The following is a 16479-nucleotide window of genomic DNA, read 5'->3' as shown; positions in this document are numbered from 1 at the left end:
CAAAGAGGGAAGTCAAGAGAAGAAGGTTCAGGTATGTCTTTTTAAGGTACACAAATGACCAGTGAACAAACTAAAACTAGTGGCTTAACAATAGCAAAAGGTAGGAGGGAGAGGGAGTGGGGATTGATTTAAGTGAGCTAAGACACTATATATTATAGCAAAAAGTAATGCAAAGCATTGAAAAGCTGATAAATCAAGAGGTAGCAATATATACTATTAAGAAATAAAGGGTAAACCACCAAAAGAAACTAAAATGCAATTACTCACAGATGCTGCCTCCAGGAGGTTGGAATAAGAATGTAAGTGGAGCATGGGCTGTTGTTTTTCATTATAAATTAACATCATAAATTAAATATTAAATAGTTAAAGCAAATCTGAAAAGGACTAAAGTGGGAGGAATCACTCTACCCAAAATCAAGTCTTACTATATGGCTACATTACTCAAGACAATATGGTATTTGTAAAGGGATGTGCACACAGATTAATGGAACTGAATAAAGAACCCAGAAATAGACCCCCACAAATATATCCAACTGATTTTTGACAAGGGTGCAAAAGCAATTTATCAGAAAAGATAGCTTTTTCAAGAAATGATACTAGAGCAATTGGAATCCATAGGCAAAATGAATAAATAAATAGGTGAACCTCAAACTAAACTCACACCTCATATAAAAATTAACACAAAATAGATTATAAACTTAAATTGCAAAACATAAAACTATAAAAATTGTAGAAAAGAAAACTGAGAAAAACCACTGAGATCTAGGGCTAGGTAAAGAATTCTTAGTCTTGATACCAACAGCACGATCCCTAAAAGGAAAAATTGATAATTTGGACCTTATCAAAATTTTTAAATTTTGTTCTTTGAAATACTCTGCTACATGATAAAAACACAAGCTACAGAATTGAAGAAAGTATCTGCAAACTACATATCCAGCAAAAGACTATTACTTAGAATACATAAAGATCTGCCAAAACTCAACAGTAAAAAAAAAAAACAAAAAAACCCAATTAGAAAATTAGCAAAAGAGATGAACAGACATTTCACAGAAGCAGAAATAAAGATGGCAAATAAGCACATAAAAAGTTGTTCAACATACTTAGACATCAGGAAAATGCAAATTAAAACCACAATGAGCTATAATTATACACCTATCAGAATCACAAAAATTAAAAATAGTAACAGTACTAGATGCTGGTGAGAATGGGGAGAAACCTGGCTCACTCATTTACTGCTACTGGGAATATTAAATGATAGAGTCACTCTGGAAAACAATTTAGCAGTTTCTTGTAGAACTAAGCATCAGCTACCATATAACCCAGTAATATTCTCGGACATTTATCCTAGAGAAATAAAAACTTATGTTTACACAAAGATCTGTGTGTGAATGCTCAAAGCAGCCTTATTCATAACAGCCCAAAGTGGAAACAACCCAGATGTCCTTCAACAGGTGAACTGTTAAACCAACTGTGGAATACTACTCAGCAATAAAAAGGAACGGTTTTTTGATACATGCAACAACTTGGAAGAGTTTCCAAGGTATTACAGTAAGTGAAAGAAGCCAATCCCCCAAAATTACATATAGTAATTTCATTTATAATAAACATTTGGAAGGACAAAATTTAAGTAATGGAGAACAGGATAGTGGTTGCCAAGGTTTAGGAACAGGGAAGGGGAGGTACAGGAGGAAGATGGCGTGGTTATAAAAAGGGCAACACAAAGGATCCTTGTGGTGATAGAACTCTTCCATATCTTGACTATGGTTCAGACACATGAACAGACCCATGTGACAGAACTGTACAGAACTAAGTATACACACACACACACACAAACGAGTAAAGTAACACTTGGGAAATGTGAATAAGATTGGTGGATTGGATAATGTCAATATCCTGGTTGTGATATTATACTGTGGTTTTGCAAGATGTTACTATGGGGGGAAACCAGATAAAGGATACACAGGATCTCTCTGTATTATTTCTTACAACTGCATGTAAATTTACATTTATCTCAAAACAAAAATGTTTAATTAATTATTGAACACAAAAATATACCTCAGCTATAAACTCAAAGAAAAAATATAGATGTAATGGATGGACCTAGAGGGCATTATGCTAAGTGAAATAAGTCAGAGAAAGACAAATACCATATGATTTCACTTACATGTGGAATCCAAAAAGTAAAACAAATGAACAAACATAACAAAACAGAAACAAAGATACAGAGAACAAACAAGTGGTTGCCAGAGGGGTGGGGGGGGTGAGGGGGGTAGAAACAGGTTTCTTTCCTGAGGGAGATTAAGAGGTACAAACTTCCAGCTACAAAAATAAATGAGTCATGGGTATGAACTTTACAGTGTGGGGAACACAGTGGATAATTATGTAATGTCTTTGTAGAGTGACAGATGGTAACTAGACTTATAGTGGTGATCATTTTGAAGTGTATAGAAATGCCACATCACTATGCTGTACACCAGGAACTAACATAATGTTGTAGGAAAATTATACTTCAAAAACAAACAAACAAATTCCTAGAAAAAGAGATCAGATCTGTGGTGTTGGTGAGGGGAGGAGAACTGGATGAATGCCGTCAAAAGGTACAAACTTCCAGTACAGCACTGGACATGATAAACATGATTCACATTGCTGTAGACTATACATAAAAGTTGTTAAGAGAACAAATCCTAAGAGTTCTCATCAAAAGAAAAACATTCTTTTCTATTTCTTTAATTTTGCATTTATATGAAATGATGTTCACTGAACTTACTTTGGTAATAATTTCACGATGTTATGTAAGTCAAACCATTATGCTGTACACCTTAACTTTACATAGTACTGTATGTCAATTATATCTCAATAAAACTGGAATAAAAACAAAAAACATATGTGCACACACACACACAACACACACACAGGACAGAGGTGCAGAGTATCAAAAACTGAGCCATTATCATTTTCTGGAAAAGAAAAATCAAATTGGGTACAGGATATCAGAGAGGTAGAAGTAACTACTGGTTAAGACTGAAACTGAGATTTTAAGGAGGAGGTAACAAGCTTCTACTTAACTAGGGATGAAAATCCAGGGCAAGTATTTCGTGGTGCCTTCTTGAACAGAATACACCCAAAATATACAGTAGAATATAACTGTTGAGTGTGAGCTCTAAACTTGACTGCCTGAGACCCAAAATCAACTCTGTCAATTATTAGCAGGATGACCCTGGGCAAGTTATTGAAACCTCTCTATGCCTCAGGTTCCTTATAATATATGAATCCTATAAGCCTATTATGAGGGCCAAATAAATTAATGTATATAAAAATCTTAGAAGAGTGCCTGATATTCAGTCTTAGCTGATTGTATCATTACCTGATCACAGGGCAACATAAGCTATAATTTTCCTGTGTCTTTCTTATTACTGACCGTGTTTTGATACTTCTACTAACTGAGCTTATGCCACAGCAGCTGGGGAAATTGACACCTCTGCATCTCTGATTTCTAAAGTTGTTTGAAAGCAGGCCAGAGAAGCACAGTATTGTGTAGGTGGCTGCTTACCCATCCAAGTATAAACAATGTTACTTGGAGAGGGAAACCACTTCAATACATCTCCCTCAAACCTGTCCCCCTTTTCCTGACTGATTTCCAATAATATCTTTGTTTTGTGAGTCCAGCCCAAATTAGAGATAATTCTGCGGTTTCTTCACCTTCTCAGCACCAAGCAACCTATTTATTCTCTGACAAAGTACAATGCATCACAAGTAATGAAACACTCATTCCCCAAAGAGAAACTGTAATCATCATTTTCCCGCCCTGCTGGTAAAATTTTTTCCTTATTTTGCAACCCTCTTGACTGATGAAGATTGGCAGGCAGTAATGATCTAGACTGAACTTGTTGGCTCTAAATCCCCTACAGATAGACTTGCTCTGAGTAGTGCAGAAGGAGCTGCTGAAGTAGCCCTGAAGTCTACAGGATGACAGCTGTGAGAATTCCACTCTACGAGAGCCTGAGCTTTACTGGCAAGAATACATGATGCACAGAAAAGGAATAAATATTTATGGGTATGAACTATATGAGGCTCATATTTTCTAATGAACCAGGATACGATCATTTGCAGGGAAAATACCAAGTTGGTGGTATTGGCACATTTCTTCAATAAGGACAAGCACTGACTTAGCAGCCACCGCTGTTGGCATACCATACACAACATGCAGCCAGAGAAACAAAAACAACCACACAGCGGGAACACCAGAATACAGTCCAATTGTATGGCTCCTGTTAATGTCACTGAAGAGTATTTCGTCACATGCAGTGGTTGTCCTGTCAATAACTTCAGTAGTTTAATAAGCATATGGGTTTATCATTTTAACATTCCCTTAATGAAATCCCATTGGAAAGCCACTATTCACACACTCAACTGTTTTCAGCCCCCCTTTTTTGTTTATATTGATGAATACCACCATTGGAGACTACCAGTTCCATATGTTTATTACTTGCAGTATATAGTGATTCTGTCATTTATTTTTATTCAAATTCTTGAATCAAATCCCTTTTAAGAGTTTTGTGTTGGGCTTCCCTGGTGGCACAGTGCTTGAGAGTCCGCCTGCAGATGCAGGGGACACGGGTTCGTGCCCCGGTCCAGGAAGATCCCACATGCCGCGGAGCGGCTGGGCCCGTGAGCCATGGCCGCTGAGCCTGCACGTCCGGAGCCTGTGCTCTGCAACGGGAGAGGCCACAACAGTAAGAGGCCCGCATACCGGAAAAAAAAAAGAGTTCTGTGTTCAAGAATTTGGTTAACAGAGCCATCTCCATCTTGTTTATAATCTTCAAATTTTTACAGGCCTTGCATTTGTTCAGTCCTCACTTCCTCAAATCAAGGGATATATCCATCCGCTGATCATTTTAGTTACCACTCACTCAACTTCCTCCATATTCTTCATTCTTTTGTGGAAGTACAGGATCCAGAAATATACCTCTGGCAAGAGTGTATAATGATAATCAGCACAGGATTTTTTTTTTTTCCTTCTGGAAATTTTCCCAGCTTTGCAAGGGTGGGGATGAATGGGAAAGGGGAAGCATCTCTGGCTGCAGACACTACTACACTTTGGGAAACAGTCAACCACGGCTTCCAGATTTAAGTCCTCTTTCTAGAACTATATTCTGCAAATTTACTACCTTTCCTTATGAAAGCACATCTGCCATGTCTTACTAGGCCTTCTTGAAATGATCCTTATTAATCTGGCAGCTCATCACCTGGATGAAATTAGCATCATGTATAAATAGAAATATAAGAAATTTCCTCTTCTAGATCGTCTGGGATCACCCTTGTTTACTCTTCTCCTTCTATCGTTTAATCATTCCCTTTTGTTTGTTTTGAAGTTTCTTTCTTATCCAGTTCTTCCAAGTTCTATAGTCATTTTTTAAGTATGAAAACTAATCAGAAGATATTTTTGAAGTCTAAGTACCAAGAAAGATACTTACGCTGTGTGTTGGTATATAATCCTAATGTTTGGAAGAGTAAAATAAATAGGTGAAAGATACAGTCGCATCATCAAAATAGTTTTTCGTGCATAAACTACATCTATTTACAAAGAAAACCTATTATATTGAAATACTAAAACACTAAATATTGTTGAAAAATTAAAGCCAGATATTTGTTATAAAAATATGCAAGCCCTTATTAATATACTAAATATCAAGATCTAGCAGTAGATCTAATAACTTCCATAATTTCTAAGTAGTGATGAATGTAATGATATTTTAAGATATCTATAGCAACTATAAAGTGACATGAAAATATCTGTCAGTTTCAGTGGTGACAAAGTCAGATATTGCTAACAGTACTGTGGTTTGTTGTCTACATTTATAATTGAAGAAACTGCTAAATTTTAGTCAGAGGTTAGTGAATATGAATATGTATATGTTTTTCTATACAAGTTCACAGACCTTATGAATTAAATCCTTGAACCCTTGGGAGTCTGAGGATTCTAGGTAAAGAACTCCTGACCTATAAAATGGCCATCATCAAAAAATCTACAAACAATAAATGCTGGAGAGGGTGTGCAGAAAATGGAACCCTCCTACACTGTTGGTGGGAATGTAAATTGTTGAGAACGGTATGGAGGTTCTTTAAAAAAATAAAAATAGAGCTACCATATGATCCAGCAATCCCACTCCTGGGCATATAGCCAGAGAAAACCATAATCTGAGAAGATACATGCACCCTAATGTTCACTGCAGCTCTATTTACAATAGCCAGGACATGGAAGCAACCTAAATGTCCATCAGCAGAGGAATGGATAAAGAAAATGTGGTACATACATACAATAGAATATTACGCAGCCATAAAAAGAACAAAATAATGCCATTTGCAGCAACATGGATGGACCTAGAGATGGTCATATTGAGTGAAGTCAGACAGAGAAAGACAAATATCATATGATACCACTTACATGTGGAATCTAAAAAAAAAGGCTACTAATGAACTTATCTATAGAACAGAGACAGAGTTACAGATGTAAAAATAAACTTATGGTTACCAGGGGGTAAGCTGGGGGAGAGAGATAAATTGGAAGATTGGGATTGACATATACACACTACTACATATAAAATACATGACTAATAAGGACCTATTGTATAGCACAGGGAACTATACTCAATACTCTGTAATGGTCTATATGTGAAAAGAACCTAAAAAAGAATGGATATATGTATATATATAACAGATTCACTTTGCTGTACCCCTGAAACACAACATTAAAAAAAAAAACTCCTGACCTATAATAAGACCAAAATATTCTCATAAAGAGAGAGTGAAAAATAAAATGCTATCAGAAATTAGCTTAATAGTTATGAGGGACTTTTAACATGTTCTATGTATTCACAGATTTCTAGAGCCAAAGATATACAAAATTCAGTATGGAGTAAAAGCTACATACTGAAAGGTGACCAAAATATAAAATGACACCAAATAAAGATGTAAATATTCATCAATAAAAAGTTCAAGATTTACCCATTCCAAATTCAATTACTATGTGAAGATATAATAAAGGAAGAGAAATACCATAATACAGTTTAGAAAATCTAAGCTTATGACCAAAAAAAGGAAAATCAACAGATTTTTCATGCATGTATTCTGGGGAACAGTCTTTCAGGAATTAGAAAGTCTTTAAGAATTAAGGTATATAATGATGTGTTATGAGAGAACTTCAAAAAAACGACATTGGTCACTCCATATCCTTACATAGATATGCATTCAAATGTCAATAGATACTATAGATATTGATAATAAACAATAGTCAGACAGATAACTGGAATTCAGAAGAGAATATTTAGTAGGAAAATTAGAGTAGAATTAGGGCTATGACATTACTTTGGTGGGCTGCTTTTATCATTTGAGTCATGTACCAGGATACAGACTGAACTCTTAGCTCAAAGAAGCTACTTCAGGGGTCCAAAAGCCTGAAATTACATGCTGAAGCTTTCTATAAAGACAAGAATGTCTGATTCATGTTCCCTTTCTACTGACTCACCTATCTGTAAATAAAGTATAAAGTCTCTTAGCAAACACAAATAAATGTTAATGAACATTCACTGTGGTCACCTAAGGCTAAGGAGGTATAATTATTTTTAAATTTTTGATCATATTTTCTAAAGTTTGTTCAGTAAACATATTTTATAGTTACAGAAAGTTATTAGAATTATTTAAAAACAATCTGCCATGGGACTTCCCCAGTGGTCCAATGGTAAAGAATCCACCTTCTAATGCAGGGGACATGGGTTTGATTCCTGGTCAGGGAACTAAGATCCCACATGTCGCAGGGCAACTGAGCCCACGCATCACTACTACTGAGCTCGTGCGCCTCAACGAGAGAGCCCACGTGCCCCAAACTACAGAGCCCACGCGCTCTGGAGCCCACACACCACAATTACAGAGCCCATGTGCCCTGGAGCCTGCACGCCACAACTAGAGAGAGAAAACCCGCATGCCACAGCTAGAGAGAAGCCGGCGCACCCCAACGAAGAGCCTGCAACACACTGCAATGATAAAGATCCCGCATGCCTCAACGAAGATCCCGCGTGCTGCAACTAAGCCACGACACAGCCAAAAAAATAATAAAAAATAAATGTTAAAAAAAAAAGCTGCCATGATTTTGTTTTCAGAGGTAACAGAGATGCCTTCTTTGACAAGATGCATTCAATTTCCTTCTAATGACAGAAGCATAAATTTTAATGAAGCTTAGATGGCTAAAATGACACTCAGGTTTTCCTTGACCAATCGGACTAAATGGCATTTTAAAAACACAAAACATTATTTTAGCATAGACAAGATTATTCATTTTGGAATCTTGTGCAGCAATGCGAGCTTGGACATAAAGGGTATATTAAGTTGTAATAGCAAATTCATGAATTCAATGCCCAGGATGTAGTTAATGCTATTTGGTAGTTTTATCTGGGTTATAAAGACTGAATGAATCTGAAGCCATTTCTCCTAGAGATTTTAATTCTTGCATTTATTATGCTGATATTGACATGAAACATATGAAAAGAAATTACATAGGCACAGGGTATTTATTGATCACCATAGAAATTATGTGAGTTAAAGTTTGAATTGTTGAACTCATTAAAATTTTTAATTTATTTCAGCATCTCTGTAGTCTTTCATAGATTACACTTGGGGGCTCCTGCTGCTGCATGCTGAGCACTAAAATGCTGCAACCACACTAAGTCATATGGCTTCATTAAATGTCTGAAAAGTTTAACAAAAATTTTTAACATTATAATTCTCACTTTCAGATGGAAAAAAATACGACAGCTAACAAGAATTTAAATGAGAGATTTCATTTATTCTTTCAACTCACACATATAGATTGAATGCCAAGCAAATTATTATGTGCTAGAGATAGAAAGATGAGCACAACCAACATGGTCTCTGCCCTTTCAGAGCTTAAAATCAGATGGCCATAGTAGTAAGAGAGCAGAATTACGGTCAGCTTGATCTGAGTTTGAATATTGGTTCTCCCTCATATTTCTCTCTAAACTTTTCTAAGCTTCAATTTCTTCATTTATAAAAACAGGATAGTGATAACTCCTTTGTCAAGTTTTTCTCAAGAATGAATGCAACGGTGGCGCAGTGGTTAAGAATCCGCCTGCCAATGCAGGGGACACAGGTTGAAGCCCTGGTCTGGGAAGATCCCACATGCTGCGGAGCAACTAAGCCCGTGCGCCACCACTACTGAGCTTGCACTCTACAGACCATGAGCCACAACTACTGAAGTCCGTGTGCCACAACTACTGAAGCCCATGCGCCTAGAGCCCATGCTCCGCAACAAGAGAAACCACTGCAGTGAGAAGCCCACCTACAGTAGCGAAGAGTAGCCCCCACTCACCGCAACCAGAGAAAGCCTGCGGGCAGCAACGAAGACCCAATGCAGCCAAAAATAAATAAATAAATAAATTTTTTAAAAAAAGAATGAATGCAATACATATGAAATACCTAGTATATACTCAGCACATAGTGATACTTAAGAAAGTCAGATGCCTGGCACAATGTAGATACTTTAAGAAAGCATACTCACTATTACTACTTTTGTGGCTGTTGTTGATATTTTTAGTCAGATTACAAAATACCATGCCAAGTTATAGTCCACTAGGGCCTTGAAACATGCAATTTCTGAGATTCTGAGACATTTACACACTCCCTTTTCATACGTAAACATCTTAACTTCAGGGTCAAGGCTGGAGACACTGGGCTAATCCTACTCTGAATTATGTTTAGCCACTGATTCTTTCATAAAATATATTTCACGAACCATAATTTGAAAACCAATGAAATTTGACACTTCCTAAATATTAACCTAGACGGAAGATACTGGGACCCATCCTTGATGTATTTACTAACACCAAGGTTTTTAAAAATAAACATCAGGTTATAAACCCACCACTAATTTCAACATATTACTGAAATACAGTCTGAATATTGCAGAAGTAAAACAAGCTAATAGGACAAGAGAAAGAAGAGAAGAGATTGCAGAAATGAGGGGTAGGATAAGAAGACAGTCATTCTAAGTCTCCATAAACGTAATAACATTTTAACTAAATAAGGATGATATAAAAGTGTGACCCATAGATTGAAACAACAATCACCTGTGTCCAATTAACCTCACATCTGAAAATGTGGCATTTATTTTTTTCTACCACAACACCAAGGGGTATGTGTATGAGTGTGTGTGTTTTAAATGTTTTATAGCAGTTTTTCCATAAAGATTCCTCCTGTGTAGTACATAGCTATTCATACCATCAACGGTTCTCAGTGTGTATCCCTCTATTAACTTCCTCCCTCTCAGAAGCACTTTACTTATTTGGATTAAATGTAACCTTTCTTTTGGAATTATACTCTATTACTTCCTGGACTCCATTTAGCTATCTATTTATCACCGTCCCATTTACCTTGATTAAACTCCCTGCTTTACTTAGTGCCAATTATTGATTCTAAGCAGAGTCAAACAATCAGATCCTATTTCCATCTGAGTCTTTTGGCACCCGTCTGATACTCCATTCACGAGCCATATCTCCATCTCAAGCAGGCTGGGGCTTGCAGTCTCTGAAGCAAGAAGGAACACAGGAAATAAGGAGAAGGGGTCCTAAACTGCTGGGAAGCCAAACAGACAGAGCTGTTCAAAGAAGCAGGTTGTGGCTGAGAGCAAGGTCACTGGGAGGCTGACTTTAATATCTTCAAAGCCAGGACTCTGAAGCTGCTCTTTCTGGTTCTCATGGTGGCCATGCCCCAGCTCTGCTTGGGATAGCAGAGATCCAGTCAGCACTCAGCTTGGTCAGTAAGTTTGGGTCATCAGCAAAATGATAGAAGGTTTGGTGAGGGCTTTATGCTGACAGATATCATTTATCAAGTGAATGTGTTTCACCAAAATGAGCTTATTATTCCCATGAAGTGGCAATCCTCATTGTTCTGTTTAGTTGCCTGAAACATGGGAAAAGAAAGGCGAATATTTCATTCTTCCAGTTTAGATATTTCATACTGGATTTTGGGTCACACCTCTATATATGATTCACAGGATTCAGTATCTGAGATATTAGAAGTTAAATGGTATACTGGGGCCGAGTGTGCAGTGGTTTGTTTGAGCTGGTTTGCTTCAGTGTAAGAGCTGATTGTGCACATCTCTTCCTAACTGTGCTCAGTGACATCACCTTTGGAGGCTGAAATTGGCCATGATGGGAGAATTTATGCTGGAAATCAACAATGCTACAAATCAGGGTATTTGTATCATTATTTTTTTCCAGAGAGCTTTGCATTGTTAAACATACATCAGCACACTACTCAATGTGTGTCTGTGTATGTGTGTGCATGCACACATTCTGGAAATTTAGTTTCTGGAAAATTAGTCAAAATAACTTTAAATCTTCCTCTAGCTCACCCATGCATTTAAAAATGGTCAGATATATGTTTCAGCAGCTACAAAATCTCTTAACAGTTTCCTCGTGCTTATTCATTTTTTACAGTGGGAAGTTGGTAACAGTGGACTAATCTCAACCTGTTGGTAATTCCAGCCCACTCTTTCCTTTAGTAGGCCAACTCTTTTGTTGAAGTTAATTAGAATTATTCCAAAAGCTTTTGCAGTTGAGCTCATTTGCTTTTCTTCATTAGTAAAAACTTGGTTAACAAGCACTCAGCTAACTGCATGCATCAAGTAACCAGCAATTCAGAGAGTGCCGACTGATCAGGAAGAGAAAGATGAAACTACCGAAAAACAAATGAATGCGAACTTTGAAATCTTTCCAGAAAATATTCTAATAACAACAACAACAACAAGAAGCCAGAAACTACTTTTAGAGACTTAGCATATTTCAAGAACAGGCATTAGGAGACACAAATTTGCGAATTCATAAAACATAGTATAAAAATTTACTCCTTCATCAAACTTTATGCGGGCCTGCTATAATTAGGATTTCTCAAAGAAAAAACTCCAGTATCAACACTTGAAGAACTCATCATCTAGTTGGCAGCAGATCACAGATTATAATATTTATTAAATAGAGATAAGTAAGTATACAGGAGGTTTTATAAAGAAATCAGAAAAAAAAGAAAAAAAAATCAGAAATCTATTCTAACTAAATTTATTGTATACCATACCATGTTAAAACTCAACCTGGTGATGGAAATATTTTTTAAACAATTTTGGGATTTTTTTTTCAGTTTCTGTAAGAGAGAAAACAAAAATAACCACTAACACTAATTTTATGATCTGGAAAGAGGTTTCAGACTGAATTTTTAAAGTCTCCATCTTCTAAGAAGTTAGATTTCCCTCTTTGCCACATTACCTTTTCACAACTATGGACATTAATTTATTAACCCTCAGCTGATTGAAGGAGTCAGCTAAATACAATACCTTATTCCCTAACCAAACCAGCAACCTGAAGTGTAACTGTAATTGCTTCTTATCCAGATGACAGAAAGCAATTTCAGTGACTGCTTTACTTAATTAGGATGCATGAAGCAGGGACCTCCAGGTCACATCTCTGTAAATTATGCCTCTTCAATTTTCTTGAGAAAGCACTTATGTCTCAGGCACCCTGACATGGTTTTTACTAAGACCATATAAACTCAGTGCAACCAAATTTCACTTATTTGTGGGTATATTATCTACACTGCCTTGTGGCTTTTCCACAGACTCCAGTTCATTTAAATTACTTATTTTTCATTTGATGGGCATTAACTAAAAAGTTAACAGTACAAAGGCTTCACTACACATTTGTTGGCACATTATTTTATTTATTTATTTTTTTGGCACACTATTTTTGAAGGAACAGGTGAATGCACAAGGGAACTCCCTCAATTTACTTTGCCTGAGGGGAACTCTTCGAAACAGAAGTTTTTGGCCCTACGCCCAGATAAAGAGAATTTTTGAAAGAAGGCTAAGTTTGCATTAGTTTGAAGTAGCTGCCTACCATTATGAAGCAACTTATAAGAATGGCAGCATGGGGAACTTGACAACTCCTTTGTGCCTTGGGGATGTCATTAGGTGGTTCAACAGGAGTTGAGGGACAATAGACACTCAAATATGAGTGAAAACACACATTTCAAAATTAACACAGATTGATCATTTTTAAATTATGCTAAATTTAGGACAATCTAGTACAATATGACTATAAGCATTTATTAAGCATCGATGATGACAGAAAGCTATGATTGAGATACCAAGAAATATGAGACAGAGTTGCTATACTCAGCTCATGACCAATGACAGCAGCAACAAGAGAAGCATCAGCAATAATGAAAAACTTTAAAAAGCGTCCCACGTGAAAAGGTACGCTATAAACTCTGTATTTATTTTTTTGTTAGGGGTGTTAATTGAGAATTAACTGTATCTTGATCATCCAGCCATGTTCAAGTCTTATCATGATTATGTTCAACTTACAATAGTGAGGAGAATTCAACACTTGGATACTTAGGTATATAAGACTAGCCTAGTTTAAACAATTAGTAGCTACCCCCTAAACCTCAGAGTACGTTTTGGTATCATGGGAAATACTACATTTAAAGTTTGAATATGTAACACAAATCCAGTGTTTTGACTGGATTTAACTTTACTGGGTAGAATCCAAGTGTTTCCTAAAACTCAGTGGAGTCTCATGTGTTCATAAACATTTGTATGTATATACGTGATATGTGTGCATAAAATGTATGGCTTCAAGTGAGACAAGCTCACACATACGTGTGCGTGTGTGCACAGGCAGAAAAGTGGCCCTTGCCCATTGACTCAGCATAACTTGTCCATTATGAAGTTACAAAACTGCACTTCTTGCTTATTCAAGTCTTCCCACCTTAGTTGACTGTGTGGTTTACCTCATTTCTCAGCTAGCAGCCTGCAGAACATTGGTATGATGTGGCAGGCATATGCAGAAGCCTCTCAGTGAAATGGATCACCTCAGATCTAATCAGTCATGTACAGAGCCCACTACTTGTTTAATACAAGCCAGTCTGCTGTTCTTCCCTCCTGCCCACCCACACAGTCCCATCAAGCATGGATGCCACAGGAGAATCCTAATCAAGAAAAACCTGGATAACATCAGTCGTCCTAGAAAACGACATTCATGCATTCAAATAAATGGTGCAGCCTATCATTCTTGCTGCTAATGCTTTTACATGCTGTTTCGGTCTTTTTCAGTCAAAATATAGTAGTGCTTACAGATTACAAGGGAAAAGAAATCGACGAGCTGATTTTAATGACCCTACTGAATTTTCAATAGTCTTAGACAGCTTAGTGAGATAAAAGCTGGAGTGACAGAGCATAAAGTGTTTTCAAACAGATTTGTATTGTTCAAGGCCATGGGCTGTTTTAGTCTTTGGGGAGTTGGAGGAGAAGTGGAGAAGTGCATATCAGGCATTTGAGAATACTTATCCACTAACAATTGCATTTCTGGAGAATGACAGAGTTTGAAGGGATCTGAGATGCCTCCTGTCTTCAAGTTCAAATCCTTATTTTACTGATGAGGAATTAGAAGTTCAGAGAGGGGAAATAATATATTCAATGCTATGGAACAAGTGAACACAGGGGCATCTGAATTCATCTCTACTGGCCTTAGGTCCAGGAAGTTTTTGCATTACAACATGCTTATTGTATAACCTGAATGAGAATTTTTCTCTTTCTTCCCCTCTCTGCCTTCCTCTCTCTCTCTCCCCTTCCCTCTTGTCTCTTTCTCTTTAACAATATTCCTCCCTCCTTCCTTTCCTCTCCACCTCTTTCCCCTTGTCTTTTTCATTTCCCTCTTTCTCTTTCACCCACCCATCCATCCATCTATTTAACATTTACTGAGCAGCTATTATGTGCCAGGCATAGGGTTAGGGACTAGGGCTTCAGTTGCGTCACTGACCTCATGGAACTTATAGTCTAGTCGGGCACATGGACAGGTCAGGAGAAGCTTTCTGGTGAAGTCATATTCACACTGAGACCTAGGGATAGGAGACAGCCTGTCACAGAATGGGGGTATATAACATTCCAGGCAGAGGACGTGGTTTGTGCTAATGTTCCACAGCAGAAAGCTGCCAGAAGAGGCCACTGGAGGATCTCAGCAGAACTGACACATCAGGCAATGGCAGAAGAGTATTATCTGACTGTCTTCAATGTCATGGGCCCAATTCCCAGCCCAAAATTTCCTCTAAAATATTTTCATTTCTGTATAATTTTGAACTTTGCATTAATAAATCAGGAATAAAAATTTTGAAGTAAACTTAAAAAAAAAGAAATAGAGGAAAATGTGCCTTGCATCATGTTAAAACCCTGTCACCTCAACCATGCAACGTTGGTCTTTTTCTTACCTACACATCCCTGCACCTTTATGAAAGCCAGTGTCGTCAGGGTACTATATGGATTGTGGACTCTGAAATCAGACAAATCATGGAATTTAATCCTGACTCCGAACTTTCTGGTGTTTTGGTCTTGAGCAGATACTTCTGTCTCTAAGTTACAGCTTTCTCATGTGCAGAATCAGAATTAAAAACTACCCTCCAGGAAGTATGGAACCGGGTGGTTATACATGTAAAGAGCCCAGCATAGTGCCAGGCATATTAAGTATTCAACAAATATTTAATATGTGGGTAAAAAGGTATATAACATTTTAAAAGTAAAAGTTTTAAATCATAATATCAATAGATGCTCTTTAATAATATCAACGATTTACAAAACTGTAAATCTATAGTCTCTAGCTAGATACTGCCAGGAATGAAAGAATGTGCTATTTCAAGAAAACATATTGGGTCTGGAAATGCCACATGTGGCCATAAAAGTAGAAAATATCAGTGAGCCTCTTTGGGCCACAGGTATGGTCAACTCAATCTCAAGACTATTCTCATTAACACAAATGAACAAAGATAGGTTCTAATTCTCAGGATTTATGAGTAAGACTCACAAACACTGGAAACGAAATGAAGAGCACTTAACTGTCTCAGTTTTGTCTTCTGTAAATGGGGATACCACCTCAGAGAGTGGTTTTGGATTAAATGAGAATATATAGACTATTAGTATATCCTGTACCTGGGGCATAATAAGTGATCAATAGATGTCATACTTTTTTATTCATGGTATACAAAGATCACATTTCAAAATACAATATTTGAAATGCTAATACTTGATAATTTTATTATAAGGGCAATAATTTAGAAGTAGATGAACTTTCTTCTCTTCCAATACATCTCACAGGTACTATGAGCATTAATTTTTTGCTATAATTTTCAAGTAAGGGGAAAAGGGAGCAGGAGTCCCTATGCAGGAAAGAGAAAGCCTGTAGCTGTTACAAACAAGCCTTTAAAGGCTTCTAATCTGCTTTCAGTCATTTACAAAATAAGTTTATTGCTTGAGTAAAAGCAAAAGACAAAAATTCTTTATGTCTTGAAGCAGAAACAAGTCCTGGTGGCCAGAGCTAGAATTCTTCATAAAAATAATTTATCTCAAAGCACACGATATTTCTCAAT

At 36.9% G+C, this 16479-nt stretch overlaps 1 protein-coding gene across 21 annotated transcripts in view; it reads right to left on the bottom strand.

The window, feature by feature from the left end:
- Window positions 1-16479, bottom strand: part of TRPM3 (transient receptor potential cation channel subfamily M member 3) — a gene marked incomplete at both ends in the record, with an annotated part of 787829 nt that overhangs the window by 421569 nt on the left and 349781 nt on the right. The window lies entirely within an intron of this gene.

The sequence above is a fragment of the Grampus griseus genome (genome assembly GCF_964374135.1).
Source record: "Grampus griseus genome assembly, chromosome: 6".
NCBI lineage: Eukaryota > Metazoa > Chordata > Mammalia > Artiodactyla > Delphinidae > Grampus > Grampus griseus.
The sequence above is the reverse complement of the archived record's forward strand: the minus strand, read 5'-3'. Positions and strand labels throughout refer to the sequence as shown.